The 8,081-nt window shown below is 44.9% G+C and overlaps 1 long non-coding RNA gene across 1 annotated transcript in view; it reads left to right on the top strand.

The window, feature by feature from the left end:
• The first annotated feature begins 209 nt into the window (after window positions 1–209).
• LOC109302574 overlaps window positions 210–8,081 on the top strand; it is a 9,167-nt gene continuing 1,295 nt past the window's right edge. Inside the window, exons 1-2 of the long non-coding RNA XR_002098848.1 lie at window positions 210–220; window positions 2,066–2,069. This is a non-coding gene — a long non-coding RNA (uncharacterized LOC109302574). The remainder of the gene's footprint in view (window positions 221–2,065; window positions 2,070–8,081) is intronic.

Below are 8,081 nucleotides of genomic sequence, written 5' to 3'. Positions count from 1 at the left end.
ATGAATGTGATCTTAACAAAAAAGCTTCTATTTTAAAACTAATAATATCAAAGTCTTTGCAATTCCACAGAAATAACAAAAAGGCTACCCTTTGAGTTGTGCCAATTTCAAAGAGCTTGTCAAAGGGAATGGAGTAACTCTGACTGGAGTATCTCTAGGAAGTGCACCATAAATCCCTTCTAGGCTTTAGAGGATAACACATGTTCCTAAAGCTCTTAAAGTTGAATTCCTTTTAAATATAAGAATGATATTTATCAGCACTGGCATGGTGTTTTCCATCCTCTCCTTTTGCTTTGTGGGATAGCTGCTGCTACTATAAGAAGTGGAGGCTGGGATTTTATCAATGGTTAGTCCACTTGTATAGTTTTCTATTAACTGATTTGTCAGTAAATGGAAAAATGCAAATGCTCAGGGATGCATTTTAAGGACTAGCAGCATGAGCTTTTCCAAGGTTGGGGGTCTTGTGATGATCCTAAACTACTGATGATACAGAATCTATAACTAGCTCAACAAAACTTCCCAAAAATAAACAGGACCAGAACAATCAGTCTCTGTAACATTTACTTTTGTTCCTAGGTCCCATGGCAATTGCCTGTAAGGAGATGGCATTAGACTGTACCTTCTGTTAGAATGGGTTTTCTCTCTGAACTCAGTTGTTTGGAATAATATACAACAAAATATGGGTTAAAAGGAAAGAATGTGAAAAGCAGAGTGTTTATCATTTTATATCAGCCAGAACTCATTTAGTACAATATGGCCCACACATTTTTCTAGGCCAGATAAAGAAGTCTTCAGGCAAATAATCTGTCCACTTAATAATTCAGTTACAGTACATATGGAGACCCATTTTTGTGACAAAATTGAACAGGTTTCTGTTAAAATTAACAGTCTGACTCTAAGTCTTTATACAGGCAAAATTCCACAGAGATAAATGGGACATTGCCCTAAGTAATTATGGCATGAATGAGTGGTCCACAGTTTAACAGATATAGATGAATCAAGGCCTATACTTATGAAACGTAGGTATAGCTCAATTTAGCATTGCAAAGACCAGATCCAAAAAAAAAAAAAAAGGATTTAGACACCAGAATGCACAATCACACTTCTAAAAGTTCCAGCTTAAGTGGTGCTTAATCCTTGAGGTGCCTAGATCCTCAAGCAGTAAGAGCATTTGGCTGGGAGGGAGAAAACCTGTGTTCCCTCCTCCAAGAACTGTAGGTGAAGTTACAATTGAACCTCATTAAAAGCACTTAAAATATGAAGAATCACACATTCCTGCTAGAATGTATGGGCATGTGTAGATTAAATGGGGCCCCTTAATTGAAGCGATGGGTTTTTAAAAACAACCCTTCAATTTAGGGCCAATTAAACCCCTGTGTTGTGCACACACTGACTTACCTGCCTCTCTGGTGGTGGGGAGGGGAGGGTGAGCTGCTGGCAGTCAGAGCGGTCCCTGGGCTGGGGGGGCTGGTGCTTCCCTCTGTGGCAGTGGTGGCCCCCCACAAGGCGGCACCCGCCCACAGGCATCTGGCTCCGGTGGTCCCGGGGGACATTGTAGCCACAAAGGGAAGCACTGGGCTCCTGCGCAGCTCCTGGGCAGGGGGGGAATCAGGCTCACTGCTTTTCTTTTTCCCTCTCTTGGGTGGAGCCTGTCTTTCTGGGCTGCTGCCAGGCTGCCTGCAGGGCTTCCTGCAGAGCCCCTAAGCTGCATGGAACCCAGTGCTTGGCCCCGCGGCTGTAGCGGCAGCAAACTAAAACTGCTCCTCGGAGTTTTAGTTTCCTGTGCCCCAAGTCATTTAAGGCACAATACGCCACCAAATTTCCTACAGTGGCTGGAATTAATGTACAATACGCCACCGAGGCATGCAAACACTGACACCATTAAAGCAGTGCAAAAAGCATTTAGCCCACTTCAAAATGTCGTGTACACACACCTCGTTTCATCTACACATGGCCTTAGTTTTCCCAGGGACAAGTAGCAGCAGTACATCTTGTGCTGCTGCTACTTGTCTCCTGAGGAACACCCATGTCATGTGTGCTCTGGCACATGGCACGTTACCCTGAGTGGGGTAGGAGAGCCTGGGGTAGTACCTGGAGTCCTGGGGGCCTCTAGGATCTGCAGCCATGCTGATTCTGCAGCAGGGAGCCTGGCTGGATAACCTGGGGTCAACCCACCCACCCCCATGCTGCAAAGTAGCAGCGCTGGGAATGCCTGCATATGTGGTGCCACAGACGGGTCTGCGTCACCATATACCACATGTCTGCACTCATCTGGACATGACCTAGGGGTGCATCCAGACAAGTGCAGTCATGCAGTATGTGGTGCTGCAAACACTTTTACCACACTGTCCAGTGTTCTCCATGCTCCACGGTGCTGTGTTGCACCATTTTTTTTTCCACAGTTTTTTTTGACCCCTGGATATCCCAAGTCAGCACTGATGGATATCCTAAGTGAGTGCTGCCCAAGTAAGCACTGCTGAAAAGCAGAGCTGGGCCACCTGGAGTCGCATTCCGTTGTCAGGCTCCATGTGGCAGAATCACCTAGGCTGCAGCCCTGGGAAGCCTCCAGGACCCCAGATAAGGCTGCTGGGGCCAGCACAGTGCTGGCCCCAGCCTCCCCTACTACTCCTGGGGTAATTTGCTATATGCTAAAGCACGTGTAGCATGGGTGTTCCCTGGGGACCCGTAGTTGCAGTGCAAGGTGTGCCGCTGCTAGTTATTCCTGGGGAACTAAACATTCACACACATCTGTACGTGCCCAGGAGTCTTAAAGTTACACCATTTGAAGTGAGGTATTCCTTTGAGCTGTGCTAATCAGCTCAGCCTAACCTAACTTTGTTTACAGGAGATCAAACGACCAATTCACAGTCCTCCAGTATCTCAGAAGGCACCCCTGCCAGGGGGACTAACTGTCCTGCTGGATTCTGATGGTTTGCTTCCTTCCCTACCCTCCTCCCATGACAGCCTGGATAGCCAACCAGCACCTGATAAGTGGGGAGGGATGCTGCTGGGCTGCAGGTGAAAGTTGGTGGGGGGTGGCTAGCAGGCCAAGTAGGGGAGAGAGCTGCCAGGGGCAAGGGACTGCACAACACACACACACACACATCCAGCCCAATGCAGACACAGCACAACACACAGACACACAAAGCACAACACACACAGAGCTTTTACCCTGGTCCAATGAACACTATGCCTATCTGCAACCCAGAAGTGTTACAGGCAGATGGAAGGCAGCACCAGCACTAGCAGCAGCACATGGCTGGTGGAGTTAAGGGAAGGAGCCACAAAGCCCTGAGAGATACCTTTGGAGTGCCTCCTCCTGCTTGAACACCAGGTGGCACTGCTGTGCTCCATCTGAGCTTCAGCAATGTGTCCAAGTATGGAGCTTCAATCAGCTCCTTGCTTTTACAGAGCTGATTTTGTGGAGCTGTTTTTGGTTCATGACTTTTAGATGTTGCAATTTTCATACAGAATTTACAGACAGGTGTTTCTAACCTATTTTTTTATGGACTGTCTATACATTTACAGACAGATGAAAACCCTGTACAGTTTCAACAGGAGAAGTGGAGAGTGCCCTCTTCCTTTTCCCCCACCTACAATAGCTTGTAGACTTGTGAGGATATTCTTCTGAGAAGAGGGAGATGGGGGTAGGAACCTTTTCATCCTGAGGGGGTACTTTAACCCAGGTCTACAATTTCCTGGGTAAGTACTTTAACTACTAGCTTGTTAGGTGAAATAGGCAGAAGCTGCAGGAGCACCACCAGGGTGATAGCTGCTGGACTGTTTCAAAGAGTGATTGCAGGTACCTACTCTCATGAAAGGATTCCAAGTGATGGGCCATAAAGAGAGAACTGTATCTCAAACCTCCATTCTCTGCCTTTTTAATTGGCTTCCTCTAGGTAGATAATGGTAAGTGCTCTGGCTGTTTTTTTGGATTTATATCAGAGAGCAGGGAAATACCAAAATGTGTTCAAAATCTGGCCTTAGATCCTCAGCTGGCATAAATCATGCTAATTCCACTGATTTTAAAACTTCAACAGCAAGGATATCAATGGAACTACCAATTTAACCCCCTATGAAAACTTGGCTTGTGGTTTACCATCATGCCCCGATTCACTTATAAGCATTTGCTATTAATTCAAATGAGACTAATGAGACTGGTCACATACTTAAAGTTACACACATGTTTGAACATATTGCTGAATTGGGCCCACAGCTATTTATATGAATTCAGAATCTTAAATAGGTTTTCTGAATCCACATTTTCTACCTTACAGACATTCATGTGTAAAATCACTCTCAGCAACCTATTTTAATTTCAAATTCTGATTATCGAAAGCACAAGAATGCCTATGTATTTGTATAATATTTAAATCATTAAAAAGGAACCTGCTAACAGTGAGAAGTGCTCAAAGGTTTCAGCAGAAGAGGAGCCTTTTTTATAATGGGGTTATGTAAGACATGCAGAATCTGTAATTTACTGAGTTTCAGCTTTAAATCATTCTGCTTCTTTTATGTACAAATATGGCAATTTGCTGGTCCCAGCTGAAATGTATTTTTTGTTGTACAATTTCAGGGTAAAAGGTTTGGCAGTTTCTTAATTAAAGATTTCTGTGAGTTCTCTTTAAAATAAGAATGTATTTCCATTCAGAATATATTGTGTTGCCTCCTTCTATCCTGAATTTCTAAGGAGAATCTTAATAAATAATTTCATTTAACTAATTTTTCTTTTTTTTTTTTAAAGTGGAAGAGGTACAGATTTAAACAGCATATTGAAAGCTGGAATAAGTTTTCTTCATGTATTTCAACATCTTTGCAGATTGTTAGCATTTGATTAAATTAGACAGACATAAATCTGAGTTTATAGCCAATATTATGTTTTCTTAAAGGGTCTAAAAATCAACATGCATGGCATGTAGTCTTTCTGCTGTGAAAGCTTGAATGCCTATAGGTCACCCCTAGGGAATAGACTGTATATAAACACTACCTGCAAATTCACAGTTTGTGTGAGTATAAACAATGTTAGACAGAAGTAATGTGAACATGCTTTGTCATCAGTTTGTAGCATCTATAATATATGTTGGTAATGAATTATTGTATCTATAATAACCACCTCCCCCACAGATATTATCATCATTGTTATTGTTGTCACTGGTATTATTAGTATTATTATTGCATTTTATATCCTGCCCTGTCCAGAAAGGCTCAGAGCAGCTTACAATAACAAACAGCCCCAAAGGTAAGAAACAACCAATTCCTCAACTGACACCCTAAAACTTTAGTACTCCACCCAACTTCCCTGCCTTGTACCCAAGAAAACAAATCCTCCAGCCCATCTCAGATGTTCTCCCCAGTCCCTACTCATATCTCATTATACATAACCTCTTTCCATTTCCCTCCAACACTGCCTGCCTACCCACTCCCACTCTTTTGCCTCACACCTGCTCCCCCATGTTCCTTCCAAACCCCACACCCTGCTCTCCTACAGAGGGTCTGTGAATGTCTCCTAAAATGCATAATACTTCTCTTCCTCCAACAAATACAATCTCACAGTTAAAAAAATCATACAAAAGACCACCCCCCTCATCCCCACCTCCATCCCTGCCAAAGGACAATACCAGAGGGCATTCTTGAACAGGTTTATATGTTTATATAGAATATAACATATGATGGACCTAAATTGTGAAGCTTGGATTCAAAACAAGAGCTCAACTTCTCAAAGATCAGTGGAGTTCAGCTACAACACTATTTTCAGCCAGTGCAAGAATTATTCCAGCCCACTAGAGGAGTGAATCCAACACTCCCAGTTAGTTCCCAGCTTATGCATGTTTTGGGCCATGATGCATGGTAGACTAATTGGAGGTCTAGCCAGCTTTAGTGCTGGAAAGTGGGTGAAAGTTTACAAAATATTTTAATTATCTATAACAATAAATTACGATGGAAGTATAAAAGGTATAAAGAGGCAAATAGACTAGATTAGGCCAAACAAAAAGGTTTAATTGATTTAACTCAAAGATGGTGCTGGGATTGTGTCTGGTTAAATAAGAGGAGAATGGGACTGAAAGGTTAATAGACCAAACTTGGTGTGTTGGAAATTAAGCTTAAGTGGTGGAGAAAATAAATACCAGGTAAGTAAGCAAGGTCCAGAACAAAAGATGTTGTGTCAAGGCAGCAAGCAAAAACATCTGCCATGAGTAACCAGGTATTTTGTATCCTAAAAGTACCAACAAAAAGGCTTTATTTTATCTAGCTTTATGATTCTATCTCTTCTTCCCCTTTTTTATACATTTTGTCACAGGAAGAAGAGTAATTATCATTCGCAGCATGGAACAGAGCTCCCCTTGACTTTTCCATTAATAAAGGACACATTGATAACTGATATCCTCTCTGTCACAGGGCGGGGTCCTAGGGGTGGCCATGAACTCCCTTAGCACCCCCTACCATGCCAAGGTGATATTAAAAGCACCCTCACAATCTTGCCCGCCACGTCTTTGATGTTAACAGTTTAAGGGAGGCTGCCCTTAGTCTTCTCTGGCACGGTGCCCTGATATCTCCCAGTCTGTGTTCTATCCTGGGTGACTCGGTGCACCCCAGCCTTAGGGGCTATGTGTGGCTCCAACCACCCCTGTACCACACCCCAAGCCTTGCAGATGTATCAGATGTTGTTTGGTCAACTCCACGCTCCGCGCCCCACTGGCGCTCTCTGGCTTGCCTCGCAGCCTGCGCTCTCACTGGCGCTCTCTGGGCCTCTCTCGCAATTGCCTGCACTGGGGCCTCTCTCACAATTGCCCGCACTGGGGCCAGGGTCAATGCACCCCAAAATGAGGGCATCGGGGCCCCCACACTACCGTGGAGCCCCTATGAGGCCTCCTCCAACCCCTAATAGCCTCACCTGGTCCTCCAGTCTTATAAAACTACAAACAGAAGCAATACCACCAACCAATCGGCTCTAATGCAAATCCAAGCCTCCTGGCTATAATATAAAGCTAAACCATATAGTCAGAACAACATTCAATCCCTACTGGGAAATACTCTGACCCATGGCAGCAACCAGGGGATGCTCAAGCAGTCTGGCTTCTCCTCTCTCTCTACACTGGTCGAGCTCCCCCTTCCTTGGCCACCAGATGGGAACTGCCCTCCTGGCCTCAGTCCTGGGCTTAAGAAGGGCCAAGCCCTGCCCCTTCCTGTCAGCTGGTTTTCACTGGTTGTCCCAGCAACCAGCACCTGTGCTGCCCTGGTGACTGGCAGCTGATCCTCCCCCTCCTTGCCACTAGGGGTCTCTCCTGAGCCATTTCCACTTTCAGGCACAGGGCACCTAAGTGCTCTGTGACACTGTCTGAAAAGGGAGTTTGATATGTTTCAAATCTGTTTGGCATAGTCACTCAATTCTAATTCAGTTCTAATTTTGCACTTGTGAATCCTACTGAATCTCCAGTTCTCCTTTTGAAGCTGGCATGCTGGGTAAACCTGGGAGGGACCTACGTCAGGCTAGGGGTATGTGGCTCAGTGAGATTGGCTGCTGGCATCGAAAGGAGAAGGTGTTAGCTTTTAGCCTGGGCCATTGCTTCTTGTGAGGAACAAGCTTCCCTTTGTGTTTCCCTCTATCCTTTTTCCTGTCCGGATCAAATTTTGAATGTATGCTGGCAACACAAGAGTTAAGTCTGATCATGTGCAGACAAGCAGGCAAGGCCTATGGAAAATTCCACAGCATGCCCAGCATGTGCCCCCTATATGACCTATTGGCTTGTCAATCACAACTGACCTAGTTTTGTAACAACACGCATGCTCAAATCTGCCAACTATCTAGCTTGTCAGTAACTGTGAACATGCTCAACTCTGAAGAGCATGATGTAATTAGACTAGAAATTTCTAAGAACAAAGCAACCTGATTGGCTACCTGGTTGCCTTAAAAGACTTGTGAGCCCCTCACCTAGGGGTGGAGAGACCCGCTCGACTGGCGAACAGAGGCTGCCTTGGCAGGGACTGTCTCGCTGGGAGAGATCCAAGCTGAGAGCAGAGGCTGTTCCCACAGGGACTGCTCCTCAGCAGGGCTTCCTGGCCCATTGGTCTCCTCCTCGCTG

Source organism: Gavialis gangeticus, unplaced genomic scaffold (assembly GCF_001723915.1).
Source record: "Gavialis gangeticus isolate Ggan-Ray unplaced genomic scaffold, GavGan_comp1, whole genome shotgun sequence".
Classification (NCBI taxonomy): domain Eukaryota; kingdom Metazoa; phylum Chordata; order Crocodylia; family Gavialidae; genus Gavialis; species Gavialis gangeticus.
This window is presented reverse-complemented; position numbering and strand designations above follow the sequence as displayed.